The sequence below is a fragment of the Chiloscyllium plagiosum genome, unplaced genomic scaffold (assembly GCF_037043375.1).
Source record: "Chiloscyllium plagiosum isolate Xiang-an unplaced genomic scaffold, Cpla_swu_hap1 HiC_scaffold_8, whole genome shotgun sequence".
In the NCBI taxonomy this organism is placed as follows: domain Eukaryota; kingdom Metazoa; phylum Chordata; class Chondrichthyes; order Orectolobiformes; family Hemiscylliidae; genus Chiloscyllium; species Chiloscyllium plagiosum.
Genome location: NW_028270146.1, coordinates 114079636 through 114105785, shown reverse-complemented (window position 1 = coordinate 114105785; position 26150 = coordinate 114079636). Strand labels below are relative to the sequence as shown.

General features: G+C 45.5%; 1 long non-coding RNA gene across 3 annotated transcripts in view; it reads left to right on the top strand.

The window, feature by feature from the left end:
- LOC148149515 (uncharacterized) overlaps positions 1-26150 on the top strand; it is a 75591-nt gene that overhangs the window by 26239 nt on the left and 23202 nt on the right. For 2 of the 3 annotated variants that reach the window (XR_015757787.1, XR_015757786.1), the window contains exon 2: positions 1220-1331. This is a non-coding gene — a long non-coding RNA (uncharacterized LOC148149515). Of the gene's footprint in view, positions 1-1219; positions 1332-14124; positions 14234-26150 lie in introns of those variants that run through there. The other variant, XR_015757788.1, reaches the window with a different exon arrangement.

Below are 26150 nucleotides of genomic sequence, written 5' to 3'. Positions count from 1 at the left end.
ATGGTTCCCCTTCATTGGGCAGAGCATTGAGAGAAGGAGTTGGGATGTCATGGTGTATCTGTACAGGACGTTAGTGAGGCCACTGTATAAGCATTGTTGATTATCTGGTAAAAATCAACTTGTTCACGCATGTCCTTTAGGGAGGGACATCTGGCATTCTTGCCTGGTCTGGCTCACATGTGACTCCAGTCCCACAGCAATATGGCTGACTCTGAGCTGCCTCGGGGCAATTAGCACTGGGGTAATGTATGCTGGTCCATCCGCTGACATCCTCAGGCCATGAATGAATCAATGAAAATACAGATGCCCATCCCTACCTCTGCAAACAGCTCTAGCTGCAGCAATTCGTACTGGCTTTGTAACATTGTTCAGGCCTTTGTTCCTCTCTGTAACACTCTCCCCACCTCCAGCACCTTCACCTCTCCCTGTTCCGATCATCTGATTAAACACTGAGCATGTTTCCTCTTCCAACTGACCTCCTCATGCTCGGAGACTCCCTAGCGATCTCTTTAACAAATGTGTCCACATTTCTAAATGTTGGCTTCTTCAGAATTGATAGTTTTGTTTTCATCTCTTAATCAAATCTGATAAGTCCTGGACCAAGATCGTCCAAAGTGGGGGAGGAGTATTGGGAAAGTGTCGAGCACCTTGAGACTTTCTGTGGGGAAAATGGGAATCCAGGAGAAATCAGCACAAGGAGCGCATGACCACACCAACGCCCCACCCACCCCATTCCCATGGCCACCTTCTGCAACAGAGTGTAACAGAGTCTGTGGAAAGCCACATCGGTCTGTACAGCCAACTCCAGACCTCCCCCTGCCCACCCCACCCCGAGGGTGGCAGAGAGTCAGCCTCGTCTGTGACTCACCGCCAATGAGATGATGAGATAGGAAGGTTGAATCCCCTCACAATTATCCCAGTGCGTTTGTTATAAATTGAAACAATTCCCTGCTAATGCAGTGTCTAATAATGTGATATCACTCAGTATCTCTCCATGTGGTATCGCTCGCTGTGTAGGTCTATTTGCTGCCTCTGTTAGTATTTCTCCCTCTTAGATCCTGAGTCAACAGAATTGTCCACTCCAGAGAGACGCAGCAGCACAGGCAAGGGATGGAGACTGGGATTTCCGAGATCTCTGCTGGACTCAGTGCCACTCTGCATGGGTTATCCTTATTGCATCAGTCTAATTTCCCATTCTGTCTATTTCTGTCTCGTGCAGGTAATCAGGATGTTCCTAACTCTTGTCTCATCCATCGCCTCATTGAAGCTGGTTAGTCAGCCAGAGAGAGATGGAGAGGGAGATCTGGAACCTTCAGTAAATCCTGCAGCCGGTAAGATCGCTCACAGTAAACAGCACAGGGTGGAGGTAGTAGACTTCTATATTCAGACCTGGAAGACCGGACATAGATGCAGAGCTGGGCAAGGAACAGCAACATTCTAGGCTTCATTCCAACCATCTTGCGAGGGTCCTGCTTTCACCTCTGCTGTACTGGTCCTTGATGCGACAGCACAGGGGATTGCAGGCATCAGTCCTGACCCATGCTGTATTCGTGATCTCTGTAATATCCTCCAGTCCCGATAATCCTTTCTCTGTTTGTAATCTCCTCTCGTCCACACCACACCTCTGTCTTTGTCTTTGTCAGGTTGTCCAGTCCCTAACACACTAATCCCTAAACTTCTCCAGTAGATACTAAATTCCTTCATCCCTATAAACCCTGACAGTCCTATCTATCCCTGTAAGCTCCTCCTACCAATACCACCCTCCGTGTCAATGTATTTGTCTTTAACCTCTCCATCGGTCCCTACCTATGTAATCTTCTCCAGCTCCTACAACCCTTCCTTAACTGTGAAAAATTTGTAATCTCCTTATCCTTCTCCAACTCTTTGATCTTTATCTTGTTAAATTTCACCCTCAGTCCCGCCACAATACCCCTCCCGACCACAGGAACCTCTTTCAGTTTGTGTAACCCTCCCTATCTGTATAACTGTCTCCAACTCGCCAACCTGGCATTCTCCATTGCCTTCCTATCTCTGTAGCCTCCAGAGCCTACAAGCCTTCTTATCTCTGTAAATGTCTTCAGTCACGACAACCTTCCATATCTCTGTTAGTATGCACAATAATCTCCTAGATGAAACAGCCCCGTCTGTGCCTCTCAGTCTGCCGACCTCTTCCTTTCTCCATCCCTATCCCTATCTCCAGAATCTAATCCAGCTCCCACTATCTCTGTAAATTCCTCCAATCCCCAAACTCCTTTGTCCCACTGATATTCTTGACCAGGTGTAACTCTGTTTAACCCTAACATCCTCGAGTCCCTGTAAGCCTCCCTATCTCTGTAATCTCTACGCATTTGTTCAACCCCCCCACTACTGAGGAATGACTCCCTGTATTCGCTATGAGGCAGATGGAATGACAGTGAACAGATATGATGGAACTGTCATTTAGGAGATTTAGCTGCAGAATGACCATCGCTGGGAGGTAAATACTGAAGGTTTGTTGGGATAGAATCATAGAGTCAGAGAGATGTACAGCATGGAAACCGATCCTTCGGTCCAACCCATCCATGCTGAGCAGATATCCCAACCCAATCTAGTCCCAAAAGACAGACTAGGCAAAAAGCCAACAAGTTGTGAAGGAAGGATGAGGTTAATGCATTAATGAGACAGTCATGTGGATCTGAATATCAAAAGTGGAGCTGAGAATAAGCAAGCAGCAGCAACCGTAGGCAGGTATTATTTTGTAGGCACCAGACAGTGATGGGAATGTCAATATGGTTACAGTCAGGACACTGAATGTACTTATGGCAAGGGCAGTACAGTAACTGTGTGTGACAGTGGTCTCCATGCCGACTGTTACAGCAATGAGTATCAGTGCTGTAACGGATAGAATCCTAGATTGTATGTGAGATAGTTTTCTATAACATCATATCATATTTGTAGATCAAATGCTGTGTACTAATAAATATCCAATAATCCCATTATAAAGGAGTTTTGTGAGCAGTGACCCATAATATTATGCAGGATATATTGAGTTTGTGCTCAGACCACGAGATGTAGGAGGCGAATATGGCCATTTGGCCCATTGAGTACACTCTGTCCTTCAATCAGATCATAGCTGACCTGATACTCTCCAACTCTACTTTCCTGCCTTTTCCACACAACCCTTGTTTCCCTGATTCATTAAAATCTGCAGGAGGTTACAAAACAGTAGAAGAGTTAGACAGAAGTGGCAAATTGAGTTTAATCTGGACAAGTGAGATGATGTCAAATTCAAGTAGAAAGTTAGGATACTGAGGGACAGAAGGATCTTGGTGCAAGTCTGAAACTTTATTGCTGGAACAGCACAGCAGGTCAGGCAGCATCCAGGGAACAGGAGATTCGACGTTTCGGGCACAGGCCCTTCTTCAGGAATTCCTGAAGAAGGGCCTGTGCCCGAAACGTCGAATCTCCTGTTCCCTGGATGCTGCCTGACCTCCTGTGCTGTTCCAGCAATAAAGTTTCAACTTTGATCTCCAGCATCTGCAGACCTCACTTTCTCCTCTTGGTGCAAGTCAGTAACTCCCTGAAAATGGCAACAGAAGTGTTTCAGATGGGAAAGAAAGCAAATGGAGCACTGGCCTTCATCAGTCACAATGTTGGGTAAAGTGGGTATACATCTGATGTCGTAATTGTATAAAATGTTTGTTTGGCCACATTTGGAGTACTGTGTGCAGGTCTCATCTCCACACAATAGGAAGGATGTGGAGGCTTTGGAGAGGGTACAAAATGCGTTTATCAGCACGTTACCTGTGTTAGGGTTTTTAAGAGTGTGTTAGGTGTAAGAGGAAATTAAACAAAGTTGGATTGTTTTGTGAGAGTATCATAGGCTGACAGGTGACCAGGTGCAGGAATATAACATTTGGAATAGGGATAGATAATGTAGATAGTCAGAATCTTTTTTCCAATGTGTAAGTTTCAAATACTGGAGTGCATAGGTTTAAGGTGAGAAAGAGGAAGTTTAAATGAGATGTGTGAGACAAGTTTTTTTTACGTAGAGTGGATATTACCGAGGGAGGTCGTAGAAGCAGAACTTTGAGTAAACTTTTGAAGTGGGATTTAGATAGAAACATGAACAGGCAGAGAATAGAGGGATATGGACCATGTACAAGCAGATGGTATGAGTTAGAATAGTATCTTGGACAGCATAGACGTGGTGGGCCGAAGGGCCTGCTGCTGTGCTCTACTGTTCTATTTTCTAACTTCCCAGCATCTGCCTGATCAGAGCCCCTCAGAATCTTGGATGTTTCATTCCATTTCTCTCTCATTTTCTAAACTTCAATGGGTTCAACCTTAACCTACTCCACCTCTTCTCATTAGAAAATCCCTCCATTCCCAGAATGAGCCGAGTAACCCTTCTCTGGACTGCCTCCAATGCGACAATATCTTTCTTTTGGGCACTCACACTGTTCAGAGTATTCGAGGTGTGGTCTGACTTGTACCTTGCATAGTTTTAGCTAGACCTGCCTATTTTTAGACTCCATTCCCTCTGTAATAAATGCCAGCATTTGACGTACCTTCTCTATTACCTGCTGACCCTGTAAGCTACCTTTTTCAGATTGATAAACAAGAACTCCCTGACCCCTTTCTGCTGTCATTCTGAAACCAAATATTGTTAGCCTGACAGTAAGTCGGGAGCATACACGAATTGTTGGAAAGGATATGTCAATATACAATAACTGGCCACTTAGAAACACATGTGATAAAAGAGAATTTGTTTTTGAGCCTGTTGGATTTAATTTGTTAGTGTGAATATAAATGGTAGAATTGTAAGTTTGCAGGAGGGATGTAGTGGTATAGGGGATATGGTGTATTTGAATTATCAGAAGCCTTTACGCAAGTTTCAATAAGGGCTAAAGAGTAACTTGGTAGAGAATAGGGCCTCTTAAAGATCAATAAGGTCACCCATGTGTGGCACCAGAGAAGGTGGGTGAGATATTAGACAAAATAATCTTGTCAGTATTTACTGTGGCGAAAGACACGGAAGCTCGGGAACTTGGGGAAATAAATAGTGATGTCTTGGAAAGAACCCTCACCAGAGAAGAGAATGTGCTGAAATCTTAAAACAAATAAAGGTAGGTCAATCCTCAGCAGCTCATTAGGTCGATCCTAGAATATTGTAGGAAGATAGGGAAGAGATTGCATTGTCGTCAACAGATATATTTATATTATCAACAGACACAGTGAGGTGTTGGAAGACTGGAGGTTGGCTAATGCTGTTCCATCGCTGAAGGACTGCAGGGAAAAGCCAGGAAATTACAGCCCCGTGAGCCCAGTGATGGGGAAGTTGTTGGAGGAGTTTTTGAGATAAAGGAGCTCCTTATATTTACAAAGGCAAGGGCTGATTCAAGATGGTCAGCAGGGCTTTGTGAGTGGAAAACCATGTTGCACAAACCAGATTGACTCTTTGAGAAGGTGGCCAAAGATAGATGAAGGCAGAGCAGTCAACGTTGTCCACATGGACTTTGGCATCTAGTCAAGAGGAAGAATGAGGCTTACTTAAGTTTGAGGAAGCAAGAGTCAGACAGGTTTCGAGAGGGGAACATGGAGCAGCACGATGTCTCAATTGTTAGCACTCTACCTCATAGCACCACGGACTCCATTTTGATTCCAGCCTCGGGCGTCTGTGTGAAGTTTGCACATTCTCCCCGTGTCTGCGTGGGTTTCTTCCAGGTGCTCTGGTTTCCCCCCACAGCCGGTGACTCAGCCATGCTAAATTACCCATAGTGTTCAGGGATGGGTAGGTTTGGCGCATTAGTCAGGGCAAATGGAGAGTAATAGGCTGGAGGAATGGAGCTGTGTTGGGTACTGTTTGGAGGGTTGATATGGAGTTCTTGGGTCAAATTGCCCGTTTTCACATAGTAGGGATTCTCTGAAGGTACCAGGAAGGAACCAAGGAATGGACTTAGGACAACTAGAAGGGGGCATGAGAAAGCTTTGTTGGGAAGGATAAGGAAAATCGTAAGGCATTCTCCACTTATGCGAGGAACAAGAGGATGTTCAGAGTGAGGATAGGGCCAATCTGGGATAGTGGAAGGAACTTGTGCCTGGAGTCACAGGAGGTAGGGGAGGTCCTTAATGAATACTATGCCTCAGTATTCACTGCTGAGAAGGGTCGTGTCGTTTGTGAGGACAGCGTGAAACAGGCTGATGTACGTGAACAGGTGGATGTTAAGAAGGAGGATGTGCTGAGAAATTTGTAAAAGATAAGGATAGATAAGTCACTGAGCCAGACTGGATGCGTCCAAAGTTATCACACGAAGCGAGGGTGTGGATTGCTGTGCACCTGGTGATGACCTTTGCACCCTCACTGTCCACTGGAGTCAGACCACATGATTGGAGGCAGGAAAATATTATTCCCTTGTTCAGTAAAGGGAATAGGGATAATCCTGGGAATTGCACACCTGTCAGTCTTATGTCTGTGGTGTGCAGATTATTGGAGAGGACTCTGGGAGACAGGATTTATTATTCTTTGGGAAACCATAGTTTGATTAGAGATAGTCGGCATGGTTTTGTAAGGGGCAGGTCATGCCTCACAAATCTTATTGAATCTTTTGAGAATGTGTCAAAACATCTTTATGGCTCATTCAGAAAGTACGGAGGCCTGGGATACAGGGAAACCTATCTGTCTGGATACGGAAATACTGGCCCACAGAAGACAGAAGGTGATGATAGATAGAAATAATTCATCCTGGAGCTCAGTGACCAGTGGTTTTCTGCATGGAGTAGTTACATGACCTCTGCTCTTTGTGATTTTATGAATAACTTGGATGTGTGAGTGGAAGAGTTGGTTAGTAAGCTTGCCAATGACACGAAGGTTGGTGGAGTGGTGGATAATGTGGAGGAATGTTGTAGGTCGCGACGGGACATTGACAGGATGCAGATCTGGGCGGAGAAATGGCAGATGGAGTTTAATCTGGAAAAGTGTGAAGTCATTCATGTTGAAGATTGAATTTGAATGCAGAATACGGAGTTCAAGGCAGGATCCTTTGCAGTGTGGAGGAACAGAGGGATCCTGCGTTCCAAGTCCCTAGATCCCTCAAAGTAGCCACGCAAGCTGATACGCTTGTTAAGAAGGAATATATTGTGTGGGATTTCATTAGTTTGGGGATTGAGTTTTAAACCTTTGAGGTTATGCTGCAGCTGTACAGAGCTCTGGTTAGACCCCACTTGGAATATTGTGTTCAGTTCTGGTCCCTTCATTACAGGAAGGATGTGCAAGCTTTAGAGAGGGTAAAGAGGAGATTTACTAGGATGCTGCCTGTAATGGAGAGCATGTCTTATGAAGAAAGGTTGAGGGAGCTAAGACGTTTCTCATTGGAGTGAAGAAGGGTGAGGGGCGACTTGGCAGAAGTGAACAAGGTGACGAAAGTCATAGAGTGAATAGAGAGAGATTTTCTACCCTGACATAAATAGCTATTACAAGGGGGTATAATTTTCGGGTGATTAGCGGATGCTTAAGGGGAGATTTCAGAGGTAGGTTCGTTACATACAGAGTGGTGGCTGAGTGGAATGCACTGCCAGTGGTGGCAGTAAAATTAGATGCATTAGGGACATTTAATATACTCCCGGATAGGCACATGGATGATAATAAAATGAAGGGTATGGAAGTTAGAGTCATAGAGGTGTACAGCACGGAAACAGACCCTTCGGTCCAACCCGTCCATGCTGACCCGATATCCCAACCCAATCTAGTCCCACCTGCCAGCATCCGTCCATATCCCTCCAAACCCTTCCTATTCATATACCCATCCAAATGCCTCTTAAATGTTGTAATTGTACCAGCCTCCAACACTTCCTCTGGCAGCTCATTCCATACACATACCACCCTCTGTGTGAAAACGTTGCCCCTTAGGTCTCATTTATATCTTTCCCCTCTCACCCTAAACCTATGCCCTCTAGTTCTGGACTCCCCAACCCCAGGGAAAATACTTAGTCTATTTACCCTATCCATGCCCCTCATAATTTGTAAACCTTTATAAGGTCACCCCTCAGCCTCCGACGCTCCAAGGAAAACAGCTCCAGCCTGTTCAGCCTCTCCCTCGAGCTCAAGTTCTCCAACCCTGGCAACATCCTTGTAAATCTTTTCTGAACCCTTTCAAGTTTCCCAACATCTTTCCGATAGTAAGGAGACCAGAATTGCACGCAGTATTCCAACAGTAGCCTAACCAATGTGCTGTTCAGTCGCAACATGACCTCCCAACTCCTGTACTCAATACTCTAACCAATAAAGGAAAGCATAACAAATGCCTTCTTCACTATCCTATCTACCTGCGACTCCACTTTCAAGGAGCTATGAACCTGCACTCCAAGGTCTCTGTTCAGCAACACTCCCTAGGACCTTACTATTAAGTGTTTAAGTCCTGCTAAGATTTGCTTTCCCAAAATGCAGCACCTTGCATTTATCTGAATTAATCTCAGTCTGCCACTTTTCTTTTTGATTTTACAGTCGGATAAAAGATTGCCGTATCATCGTGGCCGAAGGGTCTTGTTCTGTACTATTCTGTGTTCTACATGTCGTACGGTAAACTGGGTAATAAGCTCAGATCAGTGTAAAAGGATATGGCATTCAGGAGGAGCTAGTCAACTGGACAGAAAATTAGGCTTGATGGTAGGAGACAGAGGGTGATGGGGACATGTTGTTTTTCTGACTGGAGACATGTGACCAGCGGTGGAGTGGGTCCCCTGTTGTTTGTCATTTGGATAAATGGTTTGGATGGGAATATTGTTAAGTAAGTTAAGTAAGTTTTTTGGGTGACACTGAAATTGGTGGTAAACTGGACAGTGATGAAGTCTGGGATAGTGGGCTGCTGGGATAGTGGGCTGAAGAATAGCAGATGGAGTTTAATTAAATGAATGTGAAGTGTGCCATTTTGGTAAAACAAACCAGGGTGGGACTTGTACAGTTAATGTTCGGGCCCTGGGTGGTGTTGTCAGTCAGTGACCCAGTGATGCAGGTACACAGTTCTTTGAAAGTGGTGTTACAGGGAAACAGGCTGGTGAAGCAGGTATTTGGGATGGTTACCTTCATTGGGGAGAGCATTAAGAGGAGGAGTTGGGATGTCATGTTGTATCTGTACAAGACATTGGTCAGGCCACCATAAAAGCATTGTTGATCAGTGGGAAGAACTCATCTGGTTCACTGACCTCCTCTTGTGTAGAACATCTGACGTTCTAACCTGGTCTGGCTAACATGTGACTCCAGACCCACTGCAGTATGGCTGACCCTGACCTGTCCTCTGGGTAGTTAGCAAGACACCCACATCCCATGAATGAATAAATAAAAATACATATGTCCCTCCCTACCTCTGCAAACCCCTCCAGCTGCAGCAATCCGTACTGGCTTTGTAACACTGTTCAGGTCCTGACCACTCTCTATAACATTCTTACCACCTCCAGCACCTTCACTTCTCCCTGTTCCTTTTGTGACATTAAACCCTGACAATGTTCCCCTTCCCACTGCCCTCCTTCTGCTAGCAGACCCTTTACAATCCCTTTAACACTTACTCCTAAAACACACTCTCACTTCAGGATTTTAAGTACTTTGTGGTGATCTTCTCAGCCTCATAATCTAATATGATACATTTTGTCCTGAGTGAGGGGCCAGTGGGAATTTCTTGCTGAGGTTTTGTCTGTTTCAATGGAATGTCCTTTTATTGAGTGTTTTACACAGTTACTTCAAATGTTTTCCACTGTTCATTTACAGACACATGTTTCAGTTTGTTTCGCCTCTTTACCTTGGTCAGTTCTCATCTCAAACCCATGTAATTGGCTGTTTTTGTTTCTAGTTATAGCTTGTCCTTTCTGTGATTCACTTTAAAACTTTACATTTCTTTAAACCGCACTTTATCACAATTTCCCAGAGGATCTCTCCAGGTGACATTACTCATTTACGAAGTTTCATCACACAACGATCGCTCTGAGATAGTTACGTCTCTAGCCAGTTGCACAATTTGTTATTCAAAGAAACACTGAAAAAATTTCTCTGAACTCCTCTTCCAATATCACTGTTGTCAGTGTGACTGTCCCAGACTTTGTGAATATTGAAGTTTCCCAAAATTATCACCATGTGTTTGTTAAAAAATTCCAATGAGTTCTTGTTTAATGCAGTGATGAGCAATGGAATGCTGTTCGGTGGCTAAAACTGTTCTGCTGCTTGTGTCATTGGCAAGTTGTAGCCAGAATTTACATTCAAACTGACTCTACTTCATGATCTGAGGCCAAATGCTTTCTCTGTAATGCCTTTGTTATCCATTATTGTTAGCATTACCCATTTTGCCTGAGTTTCCGCAAGGTTGTGAACCATTGAATCCCCACCCCCCAGAACCCCGAGGGGAACACTACCCCTGCTCATGACTCTACCCCCATTCCCCCCACCATCACACCCACTCCAGGTACTGGTTCCGACCCCACTCCCAGCTCTACACCCACACCAGCTCCCAGCTCCCAGCCCTGCCGAGTTTTCACCATCCCCCCCAGACCTCCCCCTCACTGAGGACGAACGATCAGTCCTCAGCAAAGGACTCACCTTCGTCCCCGTCCGTCCACGCATCAATGAATTTAATACACGCCGTGACATCGAACAATTCTTCCGTCGCCTCCGCCTCCGAGCTTACTTTCACAGTCAGGACTCCCGCCCACCTTCCGAGGACCCCTTCGCCCACCTTCAACACACTGCATCCACCTGGACACCCTGCGCTGGCCTATTACCTGCCCTCGACCTCTTCTTTTCCAACTGCCGCCGGGACATTAACCGCCTCAACCTGTCGACCCCCCTCCCCCACTCCAACCTCTCACCCTCACAACGCGCAGCCCTCCAATCCCTCTGCTCCAATCCTGACCTCACCATCAAGCCAGCGGACAAAGGGGGCGCAGTGGTAGTCTGGCGCACTGACCTCTACATCGCTGAAGCCAAACGCCAACTCGAGGACACCTCTTCCTACCGCCCCCTTGACCATGACCCCACCCCCCATCACCAAACCATCATCTCCCAGACCATACAGAACCTCATCACCTCAGGAGATCTCCCACCCACAGCTTCCAACCTCATAGTCCGGGAACCCCGCACTGCCCGGTTCTACCTCCTTCCCAAGATCCACAAGCCTGACCACCCTGGCTGACCCATTGTCTCAGCATGCTCCTGCCCCACTGAACTCATCTCTACCTACCTCGACACTGTCCTATCCCCCCTAGTCCAGGAACTCCCCACATACGTTCGAGACACCACCCACGCCCTCCACCTCCTCCAAGACTTCCGTTTCCCCGACCCCCAATACCTCATCTTCACCATGGATATCCAATCCCTCTACACCTCCATCCGCCATGACCAGGGCCTCCAAGCCCTCCGTTTTTTCCTCTCCAGACGTTCCCAACAGTACCCCTCCACCGACACTCTCATTCGTTTGGCCGAACTGGTCCTCACCCTTAACAATTTCTCCTTTGAATCCTCCCACTTCCTCCAGACCAAAGGAGTAGCTATGGGCACACGTATGGGCCCCAGCTATGCCTGTCTCTTCGTTGGCTACGTAGAGCAGTTGATCTTCCGTAATTACACCGGCACCACTCCCCACCTCTTCCTCCGCTACATTGATGACTGCATTGGCGCCACCTCGTGCTCCCGCGAGGAGGTTGAGCAATTCATCAACTTCACCAACACATTCCACCCTGACCTTAAATTTACCTGGACCATCTCTGACACCTCCCTCCCCTTCCTGGACCTCTCCATCTCCATCAGTGACGACCGACTTGACACTGACATCTTCTACAAACCCACCCACTCCCACAGCTACCTGGATTACACCTCTTCCCACCCTACCTCTTGCAAAAATGCCATCCCGTATTCCCAATTCCTCCGCCTCCGCCGTATCTGCTCCCAGGAGGAGCGGTTCCACCATAGAACACACCAGATGGCCTCCTTCTTTAGAGACCGCAATTTCCCTTCCCACGTGGTTAAAGATGCCCTCCAACGCATCTCATCCACATCCCGCACCTCCGCCCTCAGACCCAACCCCTCCAACCGCAACAAGGACAGAACGCCCCTGGTGCTCACCTTCCACCCTACCAACCTTCGCATAAACCAAATCATCCGCCGACATTTCCGCCACCTCCAAACAGACCCCACCACCAGGGATATATTTCCCTCCCCAATCCTCTCCGCCTTCCGCAAAGACCGTTCCCTCCGTGACTACCTGGTCAGGTCCACGCCCCCCTATGACCTACCCTCCCATCCTGGCACTTTTCCCCTGCCACCACAGGAACTGTAAAACCTGCGCCCACACCTCCTCCCTCACCTCTATCCAAGCCCCAAAGGAGCTTTCCACATCCATCAAAGTTTTACCTGCACATCCACTAATATCATCTATTGTATCCGTTGCTCCCGATGCGGTCTCCTCTACATTGGGGAGACTGGGCGCCTCCTAGCAGAGCGCTTTAGGGAACATCTCCGAGACACCCGCACCAATCAACCAAATCGCCCAGTGGCTCAACATTTCAACTCCCCCTCCCACTCTGCCAAGGATATGGAGGTGCTGGGCCTCCTCCACCGCCGCTCCCTCATCAACAGACGCCTGGAGGAAGAACGCCTCATCTTCCGCCTCGGAACACTTCAACCCCAGGGCATCAATGTGGATTTCAACAGTTTCCTCATTTCCCCTTCCCCCACCTCATCCTAGCTTCTAACCTCCAGAAACTCGATCCCCTGACCTGTCCGGACTTGTCCGACCTGCCCAGCTCCTTTTCCACCTATCCACTCCACCCTCTCCTCCCTGACCTATCACCTTCATCTCCTTCCCCACTGACCTATTGTACTCTATGCCACTCTCTCCCCACCCCCACCCTCCTCTAGCTTATCTCTCCACGCTTCAGGCTCTCTGCCTTTATTCCTGATGAAGGGCTTTTGCCCGAAACGTCGATTTTGCCTGTCCTCGGATGCTGCCTGAATTGCTGTGCTCTTCCAGCACCACTGATCCAGACATTGAATATTTATGTCCACTTTTTGTTCACCTGTTACCACGTCACACTGGTGTCTAAATCTTTTATCTCTGTTTCACAAATCAATTGACCTTATTGAAGAGACATTACCCATTCCAAAAAAAATCCCACAATTTCCTGTCACAAGCCGATTTCCTGATGTACAATTTTAATTAAACACTGTCCCATCCTGTTCCTTTCTGCTTGTCTCCAGTCACATTCCCATGCTGCTCCCATACTTCACCTTTCCTCTGTGGATTTGGAAAGCTCCTTTCACCTGAATCCTGTCCCTGCATCCTCTCTGTCAGTTTAAAGCCATGTCCATAAACCTACTGACATGACTGGTCAGGACACTGGTACCAGCAGGGTTCCAGTGGGACCATGCCAATGGGTTATCTTTTAAAATCAGGTATGGCATGTGGGTGTCTCTGGCTGACCAGCCTTTCTTGCCCAACTCTAGCTGCCCTTGAGCTGAGTAACTTGCTTGGCCATTTCAGAGGGTCATTGAGAGGCAAACACTTTGCTGTGGGTGTGTCGTGCAGACCACGTGAGGTTGGGCAGATGTCCTTCTTGAAAGGACAAGTGATTGGGCTTTTCTTTTTTGGTACACCAGCAATGGTTTCATATGTATTTATCGACTGTTAATGACCTTTTCTTTTAGTTATTGATTTCAAATTTCTGCATTTCTGATGGTGGGATTGAAACCTGCCTCCACGGAACATTTGCTGAGGTTTAGCATAATACTACTAGGCCAGCAATTCACCTGCTCACCGGTTGCTTATCCCTGAGCATTGATACATCATGAAGTGTGTCATGAAGCTAAAGCCATTTTTCCTACATATTTGTTTGATCCTGAAATCATCCTGAACTCTGGTGATCTCACTCATTATCTCTCCATGTGGTCTCCCTCACTGTGTGGGTCTAATTACTGCGTCTGTCAGTGTCTCTCACTTGCAGCTACTCCACATCCTGAGCCAACAGAATTCTCCACTCCAGAGTGACACAGCACCACATGCCAAGAATGGAGACTGGTATTTTCCAGATCTCTGTGGGATACAGTATCATTCTCCCTGTGTAACTCTCACTGCATATGTCTAATTTCCCAATCTGTCTATCTCTCAGACTCCTGTAGGTACTCAGGAAGTTCCTGACTCAGTAGCCTTCCCAGCTGCTGGGTGTTTCGTCCATCACTTCATTGTCTCTCTGGCTGACCAACCATTTTCAAAGTGCAGGGAAAACTGCAGCCTTCAACAAATCCTGCAGTGAGGTAAGATCACTCACATGCACAGAGCAGAGAGCAATGAGAGGGCTCTAAACATTGGCTAACAAGACATGACACAGATACAGCGCTGGAGGGGGACCACAGTACAGACACACCCCATACTCAATCACCGCCCCTGCTTTAACTTACTTTGTACTGAGTCAGCATTGGGAGTGTCACAGTTATCGATCCATGTCTGTGCTATCTTAGTGAGCATCAGTATAACAGAGGGGAAAGCAGGCTTCCCATGAGAGACTGGGACTGCTGCCTGGATCTTTCTGTTCTGCGCTCCCTCTCCAAAACTGTATCTATGTTATGTCTCCTTGACTAGTGTCTTCAAAAGTGTGTAATTCCTACATCAGTTCCAGTCCCTGTCACCTCCTCCCTTTTCTTCATTCGTCCCTCCACATATTTGAAATGTGCTGCATTCCAGCCTACCATCCCTGTCTCTGTAACTTGCTTCAGTGTCTCCAACATGCCTTATGTCTGTAGTCTCCTCCTCCAATAAACCTTTAGTCCGACTAGTCCATGCTGACCAGGTTTACCAAACTGAACAAATCGCTTCAGCCTGTGTTTGGCCCATATCCCTTCAAATGTTCCCCTCTCCATATACCTGTCCAAATGTCTTTTCCATGTTGTAATTGTTCTTGTTTCTTCATGTGCCCCTGGCACTTCGTTCCATCAATGCACCACACTCTGTGGATAATGTTGCCCCTCAGCTCCCTCTTTAAATCCTTGCTCTCTCACCTCCTGTTTATACCCTCTAGTTTTGGACACACCTACCCTTGGCTTTTCACCTTACTCAGGGCCCGCAAGATTTTGTAAACATTGATAAGTTCACCCCATAGCCTCCCTGCCCAAGGGAAATATTTAGGATAATGTTACAAGTGCTGGCCAATGAGGGCAAGTGTGCCAAATGCTGCTTTCTCCAAGCTGTCCACCTGTGATTGCCATTTCCAAGGAACAATGTAACTGCACTCCTTGGTCTCTCTCTGTTTGACAACACTGCCCAGGGCCCTGCCATTAACTATGTTAGTCCTCCCTGGTTTGTCCTAACAAAATCCAACACCTGAATTCAACTCCATCTTTCATTCCTTGGTCCACTGTCCCAGTTGGTCGAGATCCCCTTTGATAACTGTATTCACTGCCCACTACACCATTAATTTGACCATCCATAAAATTACAAACAATGACTCCTATATTCTCAACCAAATCTTTTATGTAGATGATTCACATCAGTGGACCCAGCCCTGATCCTTATGGCACACCGCTGGTCACAGGCTTACAGTCTGAACAACAATCCTCTCCCACCTCCCTCTGTCTCCAACTGTCAAGCCAATTTTGTATCCAATTGGCGAGGTCTCCCTGATCCCATGTGATCTAACCTTACTAACCAGTATATCATGCTAATCCATGTCAAAGGCCCTTCTGACGTTGGTGTAGACAATGTATGGTCACAACTTCAACGAAAGCAATCAAGTTAGTGAGCCCTGACTTTGTATGCACAATGCCCTGCTGTCTATCTTTCATTAATCTTTGCTTTTCCAAATGAATGTGACTCCTGTCTGGCAGAATCACTTTCACAACTTACCCACCACTGACGTTGGGCTAATTGGTCTTAAGTTCCCTGGCTTTCCATTGCAGCCTTTCTTAAATAATAGAATAAAACTATATTCTTGTCAAAGAGCCATGCAGCATGGAAACTGACCCTTCAGTTGGTACCAAGCATAACTTAAAACTAAACGCATCCCAGCTGCCTGTTGCTGGCCCATATCCCTCTAACCCTTCCCTATTCCTGTAATTAATCAATTGTGTTTTAAACATTGTATTTGTACCCACATTCCCCCCTTCCTCAGGAAGTTCATTCCACTCCCAAACCACCCTCTGTGCAACAATTAGCCCCCATGTCTTTATTTTTAACATATCCCTCTTCTCACCTTAAAAATGTGGCCCTTCCACTTGAGACTCCCCCATCCTGAGGAAAAGGCAACTGCCATTAACTCTATCTATATCCCTCATCTTTGTCATAAAATTCCATCAGGCCATCTCTCATCCTCCAAGCTCCACTTAAAAAAAGACTGGCTGGATAGGCTTTTTTTCAGAACTCAAGCCTTCCATACCCAGCCACATTCTGGTAAATCTCTTCTGAACTCCCTGCAGCTTAATAATATCCTCCCTATAACTGGGCGACCAGAACTGGACAGTGTTTTGCAGAAGAGGCTTCACCAATGTCTATACAATCTCAACATGACGTCCCAAATCCTACACTCAATGGACTGAGCAATAGTCAGGCATGCCAAGCACTGTCTTATCCATCCTGTGATGCAAACTTCAAGAATTATGTACCTGAACCCGGAGGTCCCTCTGCTCTAAAACACTAAGCGAGGCCCAAACATTAATTGTATAAGCTCTACCCTTGTTTGTTTTACCAAGTGCACTACCTTGTATTTATTCAGATTGAATTCCATCTACGGTTTTTCAGCCCATTCACCCATATTATCAAGATCCATTTTAGCAAACGTCCTTCACAGTCCACTATTCCACCCTCCAGTCTTCCAGCACATCACACATGGCTGTCAATTGTACAAATACCTTTGCTCGGTGCTCCACAATTTCTTGCCTAACATCCCACAATGTCCTATGATACACTTAATGAGGTCCTGGGGCTGTCCATACCTTTGTGTTTTAAAACCTCCAGCACCACCTTTTCTTTAACATGCACTCTTTTCAAGTCATAGAGATGGATAGCATGGAAGCAGAGCCTCCGGTTCAACTCATCTATGCTGACCAGAAGATCTAAATGCATCCATCCCATTTACCAGCATTTGGCCCAAGTACCTCAAAACACTTGTTATTGATATACCCAACCAGATACCTTTTAAATGTTGTCATTGTATTAGTCTATGTTAGTTTCTATCTCAGTTCATTTCATACACGTATCACCATGTGCATGAAAAAGCTGTCCCTTCAGTCCCTTGAAACCTTTCCCCTCTAACCTTAAACCTATGACCTCTAGTTTTGGACTCCTCAACCCTTGGGAAAAGACCTTGAATGTTTACCCAATCCATACACACCATGTTTATATAAACGTCTGTCAGGTCACACCTCAGTCTCTGATGCTCCAGAGAATATAACCCCAACTTATTCAGCAACAACCCTGGCAACATCTTGTAAATCCTTTCTGAGCACTTTCAAATTTCACAACATCATTCCTAGAGCAGGGATACTGGAATTGCAGAGAACTCCAATTGCGATCTAACATATTACTCTTGTTCCCTGAATTCCCCAGTCATTCTCCACAGTAAGTTCTGGAGTGAAAAAGTTGTTTAGGGTCTTAGGAAATATCCTGCAGTTCCACCCATCAATTGTTTCAATGATCTTTAAGGGCCCTTATTTTGTCTCGAGTTACTCTTTTACTCTTAATATATTTATACAATCACTTTTGGATTCTCCTTATGCTTCTCTGCCGAGGCTATTTCATGTACCCTTTCTGCATTCCTGATTTCCACCCAAAGTGTATTCCTAAAGCCCCTGTGATTTTCGTGGATTCTCTTGATCCACCTGGCTATACCTGACATGTGCCCCCTTTTCCTTGACCAGATCCTCAATTGTCAGCCAGTGTTTCAAAATGCATTCAGCATTGACCTGAACACAAATAGGAACATGCTGGCGCTGAACGCTCAATTTATCTCATTTTTAATATATTCTCACTTTCCAGACTTCGCTTTCCCTGTAAATAGACTCTCCAATCACCTTTTGAAAGTTCCTGGCTGATAAGATCAATATTAGTCTGGCTCCATTTTACAACTTGAATAGTAAAATGGCCCTTTTCCGTAGCCATTTTCAAACTAATACAAATGCCTCAGTCCCTTTCCCTACCTTGTTTCCCAAGTGGAGGTCAGGTTTTGCCCATTTCTGTTTTCAGTCTATTTACATATTGATTGGGAGTTTTCTGGAACGCAATTACCAAATTCCTCCCTTGCAAACACTGGCAGTCCCAGTCTCAGTTTGGAAAGTTTAAAAACCTCTGCCATAACATCCGTATTATTGTGATCGATATTTGAGATCTCCTGACATATTTGTTCCTCAGTCTGCAACGGATTATTCGGGGTCAATAGGACAATCGTGTCAGACTGATGACCCATTCTTATTTCTCAGTTCCACTAACATAGCTTCACTGGGCGATACCACAGGAATATCCTCTCTCAGTACTGCTGTGATGATTCTTGCAATCGAAGCCCACCACCACCCGTCCTCTCTTGCCTCCCCTTCCTGTAGCATCTCTACCTTGAAACAATGAGCTGCCAGTCCTGTCCCTCCATCAGCTTTGTTTCTGTAATAACGAAAATCTCTCAGTCCCATGTTCCAATCCATGCCCTGAGTTCATCTTCCTTAGCTGTCAGGCCCCTTGCAATGAAATAAATGCAGTTTAATCATCAGTTTTCCCCTATTCCCTGCTATGTTCTTGCCTGCCTTGTCTGTTGAAATTGCTGTCTTTACCTTGTGCAACAGTCTCAATCTTCTTTCTGACTTTGTGACTGTTTAATGTTCAACATCCTGCCAGATTAGATTATATCCTCTCAAGCAGATCTAACAATTCACCCCACCAGGATGTGGGTCCCCCATGCACTCCCAGTTCAGGTGCCTTCCACTCCCAGTCCACCTGTGCTGACACCTTTAGGGATATTTGGATTGTCCCCTCAGGTCGCTGTGTTCCTCAGTAGTTGGCAAGAACCAACCATTCATTATGTCTGCGCTTCGCTTATCGTACCTCCCACAGGGTATGACCTCACATTGATCAGAACTAAACTCTGCTCAGATTATCATCTGATCGTCATCAGACTGTAGCGAGAGACCAACCACCTCACTGTGAACAACATCTTCATCTTTCATGTCGTCTGCAAACCTACTGTTTTAAAAAATTCTCAAGGTCAGGTTCGTAGGAGAGTAGTCTGACACAGAACAAATGACCAAGAGGCGAGACTGCTAGAATATGGGCATTTTATTCCCCGCAGCGTCGCACAACGGGTCTGGCTTATACTCACTCTACATGTTACAAAAACTGGGAGCCGTCAGTTCTCGTAGAGCGGTTGCCAACAACCCACGCTCGGCGGTTAAACGTAACCCCGGAGCAGACTCACCGAACTGGAGACTTTTCCAGCTGATATACTCTTGTCCAGATATAAACATGCATGTGAACAGCAGAGCAAGGCTAAAAAACACATTCCATTCTGGTTACATACAGATAAGAAGATTCACACGGGACTAAGCAACACCTCCATTCCGGTTAGATTCACACATGTATTGGGACATAATTTTTAACCGTTTCACCACATTCCACTGCTTGGAATTTTACACCACACCTACTAATGATTACTTTTGCTTTCACATCGAAGTTACTATTCGACAGACTGACCGGCGATGGTTCCTGCACAGATCCCTGTGGTACACCCGCTGGTGAATGAATTTCAAACACGAAGATGTTTATCCACGAATTTTGTATCCAATTTACCAACTTGCCTTGAATCCCAGTGGCTCTTCCCTTTTGGACCAGCCTTCCATGTGGGACCTTGTCAAAGGCCTTATTCAGGTCCACGTAAACCACATCATCTGCACTGCCCTCATCAATATTTTGAGAGATCATTTAAAAAGAAAACACAACTGAATTCCTCAGACAGTATATTCCTCTGCCAAATCCGTGATGACCCTGCCTTTTCAAGTGTTTATTCATCCTCAGAATTGTTCCCAGAAATTTCCCTTCACCTGCTGTCAGACTATCTGCTCTGTAATTACCTGGCCTATCCGTGCTGCCCTTCTTGAACAAAGGAACCACAATAGCGATCCTTCAGTCATTCGGCACTTCACCTGTGGCCAGCAAAGTATTAAATATATCCACTAGGGCTCCAGCAATCTCCTCTCTTACCTCCCATAGCAGCCTGGGATACATTTCATTGGGCACTGGGGATTTCTCCACCTTTATGCCTGTGAAGACATTTAATACTTGCTCCTTATTGATCTTAACATGTTGTAGAACCTGAGCATCCCAACTGAAATCCACGGCTACGATGTCTTTCTCCTGTGTGAATACAGATGGGAAGTATTCATTGGAGACCTCACCTACTTCCTCTGGCTCCATGCACAGATTATCCCTTTGGTTTCTAACAGGCGCAACTATTTAACTAGTAATCTTCTTCCTCTAACTGTATTGATAAAACACCTTGTGGCCTTTTCTTAACAGTATATCCCAAGGGTATTTCAAACCCATTCTTTGCTCCTCATTTTTAAGGACCCCTTGCACTCTCTATACTTTTGAAGTGCTTCGCCTGTTTCATTGCACTGTACTTCCTTTATCCAGCTCACGATATCGCTTGACCAGTATTCACTGGAGTTACTGCCGTTGTATTTCACTCTTCTCTTCTGGGAGGACACTAGCCCTAAATTCTCACTGTATCACTTTAAATTTCTTCCTTGATCCGAATATGAACCCAACTGCAAATAGTTCCTCCCAGTCTGTGTTTGCCAGCTCCTGTCTCGTGATAATGATAATGCCCAGTGACAGTAACATTCTAATGATTCGGCGGCTTCTCCAAATTTGGCACCTTCACTTTTGCACTATCCTTATCTCCTTCCAAAATGACTTTGACACTTAGTGTTGTGTCCACTATCCCCAAAACGCCACAAAAATCCTTATGTCTGTCATCCTGTCCAGCACCTCCAACCCACTCTGTCTGTAACATCCAGCCTCTCCAGCACATGATATCACTGCAACCTTCTCCAGTCCCCCAGCACTTCTCAATCCTTTCATACAGCACCTCATTACCTCTCGCTATTCAGAAAGTACGGAGGCATGGGGTACAGGGAAACCTTTCTGTCTGGATACAGAATTCTGGCCTATAGAAGACAGAGGGTGATGATAGATGGAAAACATTCAGCCTGGAGTTCGGTGACCAGTCGTGTTCAGCCGGGATCAGTTCCCGGAACCATGCTCTTTGTGATTTTTATACATGACTTGGATATGGGAGTGGAAGGTTGGGTTCGTAAGTTTGCCAATGACACAAAGATTGTTGGAGTGGTGGATAGTGTGGAGATCTGTTGCTGGTTGCAACGGGGCATTGACATGATGGGGAGCTGGGCTGAGAGGTGGCGGAAAGGGTACAATCTGGATAAGTGTGAAGTGATTCGTTTTGGAAGGTTGAACTTGAATTCAGTATATTGGGTTAAAAATAGGATTCTTGGCAGTGTGGAGTAACAATGGGATGTTGGGTTCCACCTCCATAGATCCCTCAAAGTTGCCACCCAAGCTTATAGGGCTGTTGAGAAGGAATACGTTGTGTTGGCTTTCATTTGCTGGGGGATTGAGTTTCAGAGCTGTGAGGCTATGCTGCAGCTCTATAGCGCTCTGCTCAGACCACACTTAGATATTACATTCAGTCCTGGTTCTCTCATTACAGGAAAGATGTGGAAGCTTTAGAGATGGTAAAAAGAAGATGTACAAGGATGCTGCCTGTACTGGAGAACATGTCTTATGAAGAAAGGTTGAGGGAGGTAAGGCTTTCCTCATTGGAGTGAAGAAGGATGAGGGACGTCTTGGTAGATGTGAACAAGATAATAAGAGGCACAGACACAGTGAACAGTGAAAGACTTTTTTTCCCATGGCAGAAATGGCTGTCACAAGGGAGTATAATAATAAGGTGACTGGAAGAAGGTTTAGGGGAGATTTCAGAGTTTTGTTCTCCAAAGAGTGGTGGGTGCGTCGAATGTACTGCAGTGGTGTTAGTAGAGTTAGATACATTAGGGGCATTTAATAGACTCTTGGAAAGGCACATGGATGGTAGTAAAATGAAATGTATGTAGGTTAGTTTGATCTTGGAGGAGGATAAAAGGTCGGCATAACATTGAGGGCCCAAGGGCCTTATACTGTACTGTTTTATGTTCTCCTTCCGTATGGAAAACTGGGTAATACGTTCCGATCAAGGTAAAAGGATATGGCACCCTGGACGAGCTAGTCAACTGGATATACAATTTACCTCATGGTATAAGACAGAGGGCAGTTGGAGACATTTTGTTTTTCTGACTGGAGGTGTTTGTCATTTGGATAATTGATTTGGCTGAGAATATTAGTTTCCTGGTAAATACGTTTGTGGGTGGCACTAAAATTGGTGATATACTGGACAGTGAAGAAGGTTAACTGTGATAAAACAGGATGGACAGTACTGCTGGGATAGTGGGCTGAAGGATAGCAGATGGAGTTTAATTAGATAAATATGAAGTGTGCCATTTAGGTAAAACAAACCAGGGTGGGACTTGTACAGTTAATGTTTGAGCCCTGGGTAGTGTTGTCAGTCAGTGACCCAGGGATGCAGGTACACAGTTCTTTGAGCGTGGTGTCACAGGTAGACAGGCTGGTGAAGCAGGCGTTTGGGATGGTTACCTTCATTGGTCACAGCATTGAGAGTAGGAGTTGGGATGTCATGTTGTGGTGGACACTGGTGAGGCCACCATAAAAGCATTGTTGATCAGTAGGAAAAAGACATCTGGTTCACTTACATCCTTTAGGGAAGGCGATCTGACATTCTAAACTGGTCTGGCTGTCATGTGACTCCAGACCCACGCAATATGGCTGATTCGGAACTGCCCTCTGGGTAATTAGCAGTGGGGAAAAGAATGCTGGTTCGGGTAGTGACACCCACAGCCCTTGAATGATTAAATTAAAATACATATGTCCCTCCCTACCTCTGTAAACCCCTCCAGCTGCAGCAATTCGTACTGGCTTTGTAACACCGTTCAGGTCCTGATCACTCTCTGTAACACACTCACCACCTCCAGCACCTTCACCTCTCCCTGTTCCTATCATCTCATAAAACCCTGATAATGATTTCCCTTCTCACTGCCCCCCTCCTGCTAGCAGACAGTTCGCAATCTCTCTAACACTTACTGCATAAACACTCTCTCACTTTAGAATTGTTAGTACTTTTTGGTGATCTTCTAAGCCTGATAATCTAATAAGATCCATTTTGTCCTGAGTGAGGGACAGGTAGGAATTCGTTGTTGAGGTTTTGATGGAAATTAAAATGGAATGTCCTTTTGTTGAGTGTTTTACACCATTCTTCAAGTGTTTTTCAACTGTTCATTTACAGACACACATTTCAGTCTGTTCATCCTGTTAATCCTTGGTCAGTTCACTTCTCAAACCCATGTAAATGGGCTAATTTGTTTCCAGTTGTATCTTGTCCATTCTGTGATTCACGTTAAAGCTTTAGATTTAATTAAATTTCAATTTATCCCAGTTTCCCAGAGGATCTCTCTGTGTGACATTACTCATTCACTTAGCTTCATCAGACAACAGTCGCTCTGAGATAGCTGCGTCCATCGCCAGTTGCACAATGTGATATTCAATGTGATATCTGAGGAAAAAAAAAGTTCTCCTCTTTGAATATCACTGTTGTCAGTGTGATTGTCCCAGATTATGCGAATATTGAAGTTTCCCAAAATTATCTCAATGCCTTTGTTAAAAATTCCAATGAATTCCTGTTTAATGCAGTGAGGAGCAATGAAATGCTGTTCGGTGGCAAAAACTGTTCTGCTGCTTGTGTCCTTGGCAAGTAGTAGCCAGAATTTACATTCAGACTGACTCTACTTCATGATCTGAGACCAAATGCTTTCTCTGTAATGCCTTTCTTACCCATTATTGTTAGCGTTGCCCATTTTGCCTGAGTTTCCGCAAGGTTGTGAACCATTGAATATTTATGTTCCACCTTTTGTTCGCCCTGTAACAATGTCTCTCTACTGTCTAAATCCCATTTATCTCTGTGTCACAAATCCATTTACCATGTTGAAAATATTTTGTCCATTCCAAAATAAAACATAATTTACTCTTTCCCAGAATCTCCTGTCACAAACCTATTCACTGATGTACAGTTTTAGTTAAACTTTTTCCACCCTGCTCCTTTCTGCTTGTCTTCAGCCACATCCCCATGCTGTTCTGATGCTTCCCTCTTTCTCTTTGGATTTGGAAAGCTCCTTTCACTTGAATCCTGTCCCTGCATCCTCTCTGTCAGTTTAAAGCTCTGTCCATAAACCGACCAGGGTGTCTCTGGCTGACCAGCCTTTCTTGCCCAGCCCTTACCAGCACTCCATTCTCATCATGGTTCCATTGGGTCCCAGTGCAATGGGATTGTTTTTATTTACTTGTGGAATGTGGGTGTCTCTGGCTGACCAGCCTTTCTTGCCCAGCACTAGCTGCTCTTGTGCTGAGTAGCTTACTCGGCCCTTTCAGAGGGTAATTAAGAGGCAAACACTTTGCTGTGGGTATGTCGTGCAGACCACGTGAGGATAGGCAGATGTCCTTCTCAAAAGAACCAGTGTCTTTTTGATGAACAAAGATTATTTTGGACATCAGCAACGGTTTCATACTTATTCATGAATTGTTAGTTGCATTTTTTGTATTGATTGATTTAAAATTCCCCCCGTTCTGATGGTGGGATTCAAACCTGTCTCCCCTGAACATTAGCTGAGGTTTTTGATACATGCTCTAGCAATAATACTACAAGGCCATCACTTCACTTGCTCACAGGTTGCTCATTCCTGCCCGGTTATACCAGTGCATAATGAAGCAAAACCCGTTCTTCCGACACAATTGTTTAATACTGACATCTTCCAACACTCTGGTGATATCACTCAGTTGCTCTCCATGTGGTATCCCTCACTGTGTGGGTCTAATTGCTGCCTCTGTCAGGGTGTCTCACTCTTGCAGCTACTCCAGATCCTGAGCCGACATAATTCTCCACTCCGGAGAGACGAGGCAGAACAGGCCAAGGATGCAGCCTGGGATTTGCCAGATCTCTGTGTGACTTAGTGCCATTCTCTAAGTGTAACACTCAGTTCATTCGTCTAGCATCCCATTCTGCCCATTTCTCTCTGTTCTGTCTGTATTTAGGAAGTTCCTGACTCAATAGACTTCCCAGCTGCTGGGTGTCTCATCCATCACCACGTTGAAGATGGGGGGTTGGTCAGCCAGAAAGACAAAGGGAAGGGAGATCTTGAGTCTTCAATAAATTCTGCAGCGAGGTAAGATCGCTCACAGTGCACAGAGCAGAGAGCAATGAGAGGGCTCCAAACATCAGCTAACAGGACATGATATAGATACAGTGCTGGAGGGGGAGCACAGTACGACACAACGCAGGCTCAAACCCCACCCCTGCTGTAAGTTCTGTTGTACTAAGACTCACTACTTTTCAACACTGTATCTGTGGCATGTCTTGTGCACCAGTGTCTTCAATAATGTTTAACTCCTATAACAGTTCCTGTCTCTGTAACGTCTTCTCTTTCCGATACCCCATCAACATAGTTGAAATGTATTGCACTCCAGACTACCATCCTTATCGCTGTAACTTGCTTCAGTGTCTATCACATGCTTTATCTCGGTCGTCTCCTCCTCCATTAACTGGAGACAGAGCCATGCAGCACAGAAACAGTTCCTTCGATCCAACAAGTCCATGCTGACCAGATTCCCTGAACAAGTCATGTTTCCCTGCACTTGACCCATATCCCTTCAAACCTTCTCCTCTCCATGTACCTGCCCTAATGTCTTTTACATTTTGTTGTTGTATTTTTCTCTATCACTTCCCCTGTAAACCCATTCCATGCCTGCACCCCCCTCTGTGTGGAAAATGTTCTCCTGCAATCCCATCTAAGTCTTTCCTCTCCCATCTTATATTTATGCCCTCTAGAACACAGAACATGACAGTGCAGTACTGGCCTTTCGGCTCTCGGTGTTGTGCCTACCTGTGGAACTAATCTGAAGCCCAAGTAGCCAACACTGGTCCATTCTGGTCCATATAACTAACCAAAGACCATTTAAATGTCCTTAAAGTTAGTGAGTCTACTA